Here is a 10,453-nt window from a genome sequence, read left to right on the forward strand (position 1 = left end):
TTTTTATTTATTGCGTTGAAGAAAATGAAAGTAATCCATCTGAAGTCCTGCAGACACCGCACACTGCACTGAAAAAAAAAAGTTGCTGGATTTGCGTAAAAAAGTTATGGACAGTGGTTGCACGCAATAAAATTATGTTTAGGCTTTGAAACTTTTTTCGAACCCCTCTACACATATTTTTCTCGGAACATGAACATCACTTTTTCATGTTGATGAAATTTGAACAAATCATGCTGAATATGTATATTTATCTTATGGTACCTTATCATGAAATGTATAAGTATGTATAATTTAATTTAATTGATCTAATTCTGTAAAAGAATACAAAAACAGTCTTTAGTTTTCCATAGTTCTGTATTGTCTTAAACAGAATCAAACACACAGAGAGACACAAGTACAGAGACACACAGTTTGGAGCTGGACAGTGTGAAGATTTATTCCAGTGAAGCTCTGGTCTCTGTGGACACAGAATAACACATGATGATCACATTCTGATGATCTACTCTGTTCTACATGTTTAAATACACTTAAAGTACTTATTACTACAATAATGGACCAGAACAGAAGAACAACATTAGAAGTGTATCTGCAGAAACAAAACTCACCATGTGCTGCTTTTCTTCCTCTAAACACAGTAACAAGGAGGGCATCTGGTATAAAGTCTCCTAATGCCACATCACCCTGTAGAAACACGACAGCTGTTTCAACAGGAAGTTCATTTTGAAAATTTTTTAAATAATTTTAGTTGGTTTACTTACTTTGTTCATCTGTGGTCTGTGTTTTGTTGGTTTTCAAACATCTTCCTTTTTTCTGAAACATCAGCTGTAACATTCATGAACTTCCCCTCAGCTCCAGCAGAACCTGGACGTCACTCTGTGTTTGTAGACGACTCTGGAACAAACACATTCAAATCTGAGTACAACTGTCACACTCTTGTAGATGGACAGTCAAAAACAATTTGTTTCAAGCTGTCCTTACATTAACTCTAATTTCAAATAAAACAACACAAACATGTTTTAACAATGACGACATTCTAGGCCGGAGAAGCACATAATAAAATCTTTGAAAAGTCTCACCTCCAGATCAGCTCTGATAATCCTCCTGCTCCACACTGTGTGTCTCTGCTCCTGGAACTCTCCTGTGTCCTGTTATATTTGAATTTTCCCTCCAAAGGTTTTTGGGAGGAGAATTCCAGAGATGAAATAATAAAGTCATGTTTCCTCAACCTGATTAAAACATGCAGGGTCTCACATCGGCCACAATCAAGTGACCTTTGTAAGATTTAAACATGCTTGACAGAGAAACGTAAAAAAGTGATGTTATTGTTGTCAAATTTGTTTTTGCAATTTGAGCAACTCCTCTCAGACTGTTTTTTCAGTGTGTCCCGTGGTCCCGTGGAGAAAGCGGCACGGCTCCTCCCAAAGCATCGAGGTGCAGGGGAGGGCATCTGAACCAGGCCAGACCAGTCGTCCTGCAGAGACACAAAACACATCACAGGTTAGGGTTACCAACATGTGTGAGGCAAACAAGCATGAGATTTTACTTCGGTTATGTAAGATCCCACATAATTCAAGGACTTAAGTGGTTTGCAATTGTCTCACTTGCAGATGACACAAACTTAGGGTAAAGAAAGGGTCAAGAAAAATACATTTCTAGGTGTTATTATTGATCAAATGAACTTAACTGGAAAGAACACATACAATATATACATACTCGCAGTATTAGGTCGGGCCAAATATTTTCTGGATAAGAAAACTCTATGTACACTTTATTGTGCTTTAGTTGCACCATATTTGACGTACTGTGCTGAGATATGGGATAGTAACTTTAAAACAATATTGGAACCACTATTCATATCACAGAAACAAATAATTCTTAATTTATGACCAACCAGGTATTTATCACTTCAAAAATTTAAAGAAAAACTTAAGGATCTGATAACTTCCAGACCGCAAAAATAATGTGCAAGGCAAAAAGTAAAGAACTACCAAAAAATATTCAGAAACTTTTTAGTGAAAGAGAAAGTACTTATGATTTAAGGGGAATGAATCTTCTTTAAAAGGTCCAGAGTCCAAACAACAAGGAAAATGTTTTTTATTTTCAGTTTGTGGAGTCAAAATCTGGAACTCTGTAACTGATGAGCTCAAAAAATTGCCCAAACATAAAAATATTTGAACAAATATATAAGGAAATGATAATAGCTAAGTATGCCAAAGAAGGAATTTAAGTTAATTTGTCATTTGAACGTACACTAAAACATTTTGAAATGCATTTAATTATTTTGTGTCTGGACTAATGTGACGTATTATTACAAGAGCAGAAGCACATTATTGCTTTAAAGGTTGTATGGAGGATTTTTTTTGTTTCAAATTGTCAATGATAGATTATAGAGATGCAGTAGCCTTGTAATTATGATGACCAAAAAAAAGAGAATAAAAATTCATCAACTCTGGACGTGGTGGGGCTAAACATTTGCCAATAGATAACGACACTGCCTCGTTATCTGTGAGCTGACAGGCTGTCAATCAAACTCCCTACGTTTCTAGCGTAACTGACTTGCCTGTGCGCCGCCGGTACGTGGTTTACGTACGACTGTCACGCAGTCCACAGACGCAAGACGCACAGACGCTGTTTACTCCACCAACGCAACAGTTCTTAGCAGCTTTTTTTTGACCTATATCTTCCTCGCAGTTCACACAAAGTTTGTTGCAATGGCGACAAGAATCCAGGAGCAGTTCGCAGCAAAAGAAAGTCCGTTTTTGAGGTCGCTGAAAGAAGAAGACAAGGAGAAAAGCAGCGAAGCCAAACTAAGGTGATTCTTTGAAGATTCATTCCAGCGATGGCGCAACTGAAGCAGACGAAGGGTCTAAAGACTGATGCACTGGTCCACAAATTACTCCTGGACAGGTCACTTCTGCTTATTATGAAAACGTACTTTATTTCCAAGAGCTAGACAAACGTTTTTCAAGACACGAATGCGATATCCTATGTCTGAAAACTTAATTTTCAATGCAAAGAAAGAGTCCGCTTGCTGCTGCGTGTTGTAGCTAGTTCATTCGCACTGAATCTCCGCGCACCTTCTCTGCACCCCTTTCCTGCTCCTCTCCCTGCTGCCTGTTCCGCTCTTCTCCCTGCTCCTCACTTCTTTTCCGCGCACGAAATGTCCGCACCCCCCCCCTCCCCCCGCTCCTCACTTCTCCGTCTTGCCTAACCAACACTGTACTTAGTTGTTTACAAGTCATGTGCACCGGCTGTAAACAAACCTGTTTCTGGCGTAAGGAGGAGGAGGGAGGAGGCGTTTCTACGTAGGAGCTGTGGGGGAGGGATGGTGGTTTCACGCATGTGCAACATTTGAAAAAGGACAAACAGTCGCTGGATTTCTCGTTCCTTGGAAAATCCTCTATACAACCTTTAATGGCTTTGTAAAAGTTGGTGGCGGTATAATAAGCGTTTGTTTCTCCTCACTTCTTTATGGAAGGATTGATTTATTTATTTTTTGAAGATTATATTTGTGATTATTAACGTAAAATAATTACCTTTATGTATCTGTTGATTACTGTTGGAACATAATGAGATTTATCATTTTGAAAATATCCGAATACACTTATCATTATTGTTATTATTAATTCAAAAAGATGTAATATGGAAATAAAATTGTTTTTGTGGTTTGGTGTGATTGAGGAATTTGTGAGTTTACCTGTCGTCTACACCAGCTTCGTTTCAAAGTTGGTGCACAGAGATGTTTTCCTGTTTGCAGACAGGCCCAGTGGAGCTCTCAAGAAAAACACAGAGGCCCAGGGTGACACAAGTGGGCGTGTCTTTGAAGAGGCTGGTGCAACTGCCCAGGGCGAGACCGGTGGAAGTGTCCCAGGATGAGACAGGTGGAGGTGTCCCAGGATGAGACAGATGGAAGTGTCCCAGGATGAGACAGGTGGAAGTGTGCCAGGATGAGACAGATGGAGGTGTGCCAGGATGAGACAGATGGAAGTGTGCCAGGATGAGACAGATGGAAGGTGTGCCAGGATGAGACAGATGGAAGTGTTCCAGGATGAGAGATGGAGGTGCCAGGATGAGACAGATGGAGGTGTGCCAGGATGAGACAGATGGAAGTGTGCCAGGATGAGACAGATGGAAGTGTGCCAGGATGAGACAGATGGAAGTGTGCCAGGATGAGACAGATGGAAGTGTTCCAGGATGAGACAGATGGAAGTGTGCCAGGATGAGACAGGTGGAGGTGTGCCAGGATGAGACAGATGGAAGTGTCCCAGGATGAGACAGATGGAAGTGTCCCAGGATGAGACAGATGCAGGTGTCCCAGGATGAGACAGATGCAGGTGTCCCAGGATGAGACAGATGCAGGTGTCCCAGGATGAGACAGATGGAGGTGTCCCAGGATGAGACAGATGGAGGTGTCCCAGGATGAGACAGGTGGAGGTGTCCCAGGATGAGACAGATGGAGGTGTCCCAGGATGAGACAGGTGGAGGTGTCCCAGGATGAGACAGATGGAGGTGTCCCAGGATGAGACAGGTGGAGGTGTCCCAGGATGAGACAGGTGCAGGTGTCCCAGGATGAGACAGATGGGAGGTGTCCCAGGATGAGACAGGTGGAGGTGTCCCAGGAGGTGTCCCAGGATGAGACAGATGGAGGTGTCCCAGGAAGACAGATGTCCCAGGATGAGACAGAATGGAGGTGTCCCAGGATGAGACAGATGGAAGTGTCCCAGGATGAGACAGATGGAGGTGTCCCAGGATGAGACAGGTGGAGGTGTCCCAGGATGAGACAGATGGAGGTGTCCCAGGATGAGACAGATGGAAGTGTCCCAGGATGAGACAGGTGGAAGTGTCCCAGGATGAGACAGATGGAAGTGTCCCAGGATGAGACAGATGGAGGTGTCCCAGGATGAGACAGATGGAGGTGTCCCAGGGTGAGACAGATGGAGGTGTCCCAGGATGAGACAGATGGAGGTGTCCCAGGGTGAGACAGATGGAAGTGTCCCAGGATGAGACAGATGGAAGTGTCCCAGGATGAGACAGATGGAGGTGTCCCAGGATGGACAGATGGAGGTGTCCAGGGTGAGACAGATGGAAGTGTCCCAGGATGAGACCGGTGGAAGTGTCCCAGGATGAGGACAGGTGCAGAGCAGCTGGACCAGTCAGATCTTTTCAGTTATGCATTAATACTAAACATGCGACTAAACTCAGATTCCAATAATGCTCAAATTCTATTACACATATCTTTTTATTATTTATTATTTTATTAGTTTTATATATATATATATATATGTATATATGTATATATATATATATATATGTGTATATATATAATATATATATATGTGTGTGTGTGTATATATATATATATATGTGTGTGTGTGTATATATATATATATATATATATATATATATATATATGTGTGTGTGTGTGTGTGTGTGTATATATATATATATATATATATATATATATATATATATATATATATATATATATATATATATATATTTATTGAGTGACTTATAAGCAGTGTTGGGGAGTAACAGATTACATGTACTGGAGTTACGTAATCAGAGTACAAATTATGAGTAACAGTATTCAGTTACAGTTACTGTTTCAGTGAGTGGTAATTGGATTACAGTTACTTTGTTGAAATAAATGGATTACACTGCAGTATGTTCCTGTTTTCACATTTTGGGCTAAACCAGGACTAAACCAGGTCTAAAGAATATGACACTAACAATAGGCTGGACATAATTTAAGGTGATCTCATATAAAAATAATTTCTCTATCAATAATATTTTAAATATAGTTAAGTAAAGTCTGGTCTTTTTATTGACTTTGAGGAGATAAAACTTAAATCTTAAATCTTATGTTAAGATCCTCGTCTTCTCTACAGCAAACAAAAGTCTGTTCATGGAGACTTGGGCTATACAGAGAATTTGTAGAAAACAAACATGAATTTTTTTTTTAAAAAGTACGACAATATCAATTAATCCAAAGTATTCAGATTACGTTACTCACTTTAAGTAATTTAATGGATTATGTTACAAACTACATTTTGGTGTGTGTAATCTGTAATCTGTAGGGGAATACATTTTAAAAGTCACCTTCCCAACACTGTTTATAAGTCAATGTTTTGTTATCTGTTTGAAAAGAAAATTTATCTAAAATCTTTATCACCCAATATGACAAAGAAAAGATTATTGGTTATTATTTTGGTTTGGGGTAAATTTTAATGTTAGAGATATTGCAGAATGATCACTTATCTTAGTGTTGTGTATAGTGCTTTTGATAATGTTTGGCACAAGTGACTCATTTATGAGAAAATAATCTATCCTCGACGAAGTGTGATGTCTTTTTGAGCTATATGTATGTCTGTTAGTTGTGTGTGTGTTTCTCCAAATGTCAACAAATCTGCCTATTTTCATACATTCTTTAATCTTTTTGGCTGAATTTGGGTTTCTTTGCACACCACTTGAGCGTTCTGTTGATGCCATATCTGTATTAAAATCTCCACCAATTATAATGTTTTCAAAATCTTCCAATTGTAAAAATAATTGTTCAAAAAAATTTGGATCATCTTCAGTAGGCCCATAAATGCTTACTAAAGTTAATGATATCCCATTTACTAATCCATGAACAATAATCCATCGACCTTCTTCATCTGTTATTTTCTTCATTAATTCAAAATTTAACGTCTTTTTAACTAGAATTGCAACACCACATGACCTTGTAGTGTATGATGATGAGTATTCTGTGTAATTTCCAATGCCAACATTTTGTGATGGTTGTAAATGTGTTTCCTGGAGAAAACCTATGTCTGCCTTTAAATTTTCATGGAATTTAATAAACACATTTTTTTTCTGCTTGTCTTTCAGACCGTTTATATTACAAGATAGAATTTTAAAATGAACTTGTGATCTGACTGGTTCAGCATTTGTAGATACTGAAACAAATATAAAAAAAAACAAAAAAACAGTTGTCACCAAAATGAAAGGATGGACAAAATCATAAAGTACAAAGCACAATACTTAATTTACTTCATAAGTGCAAGTAAATAATTATGAAATAATACAAGTGTAACAATATCTATCAAGTACTTTCTACTGAATTAGTTGACTTTTTTTTGTCATTGAAAATGCATAATAAAAGTGTTGCCAGCTCATTTATTTTGGGGAGAATTTAAATTCAAGTTAAATTAAATTAAAATGTGTACATGTATCCTTTAATAATAATAAAAATTAGAATTTTCCTAATAATGTAAGTGTTTTTAGCCGCTCTTTGAAAGAAGTCAAACCTTGTGGCTTTTTTACTTAGATGTTAGAAACAGAGATGTTTGTGTTGGTATCTGTCATAACAAATCTAACTGCCATAGAGAGATAAATAGGTAAATAAATAAATACTTAATTGATTTCATAGAGTAAGAAAGAGTTCTCAGCTGATTTTACATTGCACCATTAGTACGTTCACCTTGTGTGTGATATTCTGCCCATCAAAGTTTACACAGACTACACTCTTTTGTGAGCTTGTCCAGCTGGTTAGTGTCTCACAAGGTCAAAAATGAAATGACAAATAAGACTGGAATGTTGAAACGACAAGAGCACAATGGTAATGCGCCACATTCATCTCTTTATCTTAATCTCTTTTTTCTGTGTTTGAAGCTACGGCAACAGCTGTTATTTATTTTCTTTAGTTTCTATTTTTTACAGTCAGAAGTTGGTTATCACACTAGACACGTCAACAGTAACCAGGAAATCTCCAGTATCAGTGAATTAAGAGTTTTAACACAAATATTAAATGTCCCAGACTCACACACACTCACACAGATGTACAGTCTGACCCTGTGGGTCTGTGGCATTCTACACGTTATATGAAGATGACACGAGACTGGGGCAAGTGCTCACTACAGCTGTTTCACTTATTATAAGAGAAACTTTTTAAGATTCTCAAGCTCCTAACTACATGATACATACATAGTGGCTGTACCGGCTTGTCAAAACCTGATCCTGTCAGATCTCAGAAGCTCAGCAGGACCAGGCCTGGTTAGTACTTGGATGGGAGACCACTGGGAAAATCAGGTGCCACAGTGGGACACCAGTGGCAAAGAGACTAAAACCAGGACTAAATCAGGACTAAACTAAGACTAAAACCTGGTCTAAACCAGGACTCAAACTGCCGTTGTGTCCTTAGGCAAGACACTTTACTATTGCCTATGAAAGTGGTGTGTGTGTGAGTGATGGTGGTGGTCGGAGGGACTGATGGCGCCGTTTGGCATGGCAGGCACGCTTCTGTCAGTCTGCCCCAGGGCAGCTGTGACTACAACAGTAGTTTACCATCACCAAGAATAGAGTGAATGAATAATGCTGAATAATCCTCTGCTCTGTCTTTGTGACAAAAAAAAAATGTCTGTGAAAAGTGCTATATAAATAAAGACATAAAGACATAGGCAACAGAATAAAAGACTTACCTTGTCTGTAGTCGTTTGGAGTTGGGGAAGTTCTTGCTCCTTTTTTTCCTTTTTCCATTTTTTCTATTTCTATTTTTTTGGAACTTGTCACTGTAACATGAGGCTCTTTTATAATGAGCAGGTGAGCCGTAGATGAGGTTGTGTGGCCAATCAGTTGTACCTGCATCACTGACGTAGGATCAGGCGATGGGCGTGAGACAGGAGAGCAGGCTGTGTTCACCTGACATCAGAACATTCTCGAATCTGGTGGAGTCTTCTGTGTACTGTCACATGACTGATTTGTTGACCTTGTTTATAGATAATATCTCTGTAATTTCTACTCACATGAAACTATAACAACAAAACAACAGTAAGTGAGGTTCAGTCAGTTCTACCTGCCTCGGTGATGTAGGATTAGGTGAGGCACGCGGGACAGGAGAGCAGGCTGTGTTCATGTGACATCAGAACATTCTCGAATCTTTATAATCGGTGAAATCTTCTGTGTAACTGTCAGATTTCTGATTTCTTAACCTGAAATTATTGAAACAATACAAAAATAGGTGATGGATTCAACATTTATATTAATCTCACTGTGTATGTAATGGTAATGTAATATTCACTTTTGTTTACTCAATCTTATTATAATCAATGTATTAATATGTGCACTTAAACAATTCTGTTTCTGAGTATTGCAGATATTATGAGTTGCAGAAGGTCATAAAGTCCTATCTATTCAATAACAGGAAACATCTTGGGCGACCATTGCTTAAGGAGGATAAACTAAGGAAGATGAAATGAGGAAGGGCAGACTGACCTTAACTCTGTCCTGAACACACTGTACTGAAGTGTTATTTTTGTATATAAGCAAACAGGAACTACTCCTTTAATGTTTTGCATGTTCCCCCTCCCGTTCTGAGATGAGTAGTTCCCATTGTACTAGGGCTCCTAATTTTGAATAAAAGGCGTGGAGAAACGAGAGGAGACTTTAGAGAGTATTGGGTGAACGGCAAGTTACATGTAACTAAAGCTCTTCTCTCGGTACTCCCTCCACGCGTGTAAAAGATATTAATCTCTTGTCTTCTCTCTTGTTATTGAATATTGAGTATAGGTGTAAAGGTGAACCTATCAATAGGTGAAGTTCTTTTTACCATTATTCAACCCCAAAGATGTGATTGTTACAGTTAAAATTCTTTCAAAATAAATATATCTTTTATGCTTTCAAAATAAATATATCTTTTATGAGCTCCAGAATGATACAGGGAGATGAAACCCACAAAATGCAGGTGTCAGATCACTGCCGTAAAATTTAATACAGATGTGGTAACAAAAATGTATATTGATAAAATTGTGTTTTTGGTTAATATTAGTATCATTTGTTCATTAGTTTTTTTCAAAATAAAACCAAAAATAGGAAAACTATTTTCTTCATTATTTGTTTCCAAAACCAAAATGAAAAAAAAAAAAAAAAAAAAAAAAGGATAATAATTTGTTTTTTTCAGTTTTTGATTTTGTGTTTAAATGAATAATGGAAAAAAACAGATAACGACCATTTAAGTGACTTAAACTGTGATGCCGGACTGAACCCAGACTAAACCAGGACTAAACCAGGAGTGAATCTGGACTAAACCAGGACTAAACCAGAACAGAACCAGGACTAAACCAGAAGTAAACCAGGACTATCTCAGTCTCAGTCCTGATCTTGTCCTGGTCTGGCCCCGGTCTTAGTTCTGGTCCTGGTCCCAGTCTGGCCCAGTCCAGCTCTCATAATTTTTCTCAATGAAGACAGGCTGCATTTTCCCAACGATCAGTGATTTTGGCAAATACAAAAACTAAAAAATAAGTTTAAATTTAATAAAATCAAAACTCGACTCTTGGTCAGTCTCTTTCTCTTTTAAAGGGGCCAGTCTGTGGAACTGTGGAACCAGCTCATTTAAAATTGGAAACTAATAACAACAAATTAGAAGTAAATTAAAAATATTGTATGTTTCCAATAAAAAATGCATCCATTGATT

General features: G+C 38.1%; 1 long non-coding RNA gene and 1 pseudogene across 1 annotated transcript; one reads left to right on the plus strand and one right to left on the minus strand.

Annotated features, from left to right (window-relative positions):
- Positions 1 to 409: 409 nt before the first annotated feature.
- Positions 410 to 4,039, minus strand: LOC129410537 (uncharacterized). The gene is made up of 5 exons (XR_008632907.1): positions 3,698 to 4,039; positions 1,077 to 1,471; positions 759 to 891; positions 606 to 681; positions 410 to 457 (listed from the first exon to the last, which is right to left on the minus strand). It is a non-coding gene; the product is annotated as an uncharacterized LOC129410537 (long non-coding RNA).
- Positions 4,040 to 7,967: 3,928 nt separating this feature from the next.
- Positions 7,968 to 8,085, plus strand: LOC129410783 (5S ribosomal RNA; annotated as a pseudogene).
- The last annotated feature ends 2,368 nt before the right edge of the window (positions 8,086 to 10,453 follow it).

Source organism: Boleophthalmus pectinirostris, unplaced genomic scaffold (assembly GCF_026225935.1).
Source record: "Boleophthalmus pectinirostris isolate CB_2022bp ecotype Guang Dong unplaced genomic scaffold, ASM2622593v1 HiC_scaffold_23, whole genome shotgun sequence".
NCBI lineage: Eukaryota > Metazoa > Chordata > Actinopteri > Gobiiformes > Gobiidae > Boleophthalmus > Boleophthalmus pectinirostris.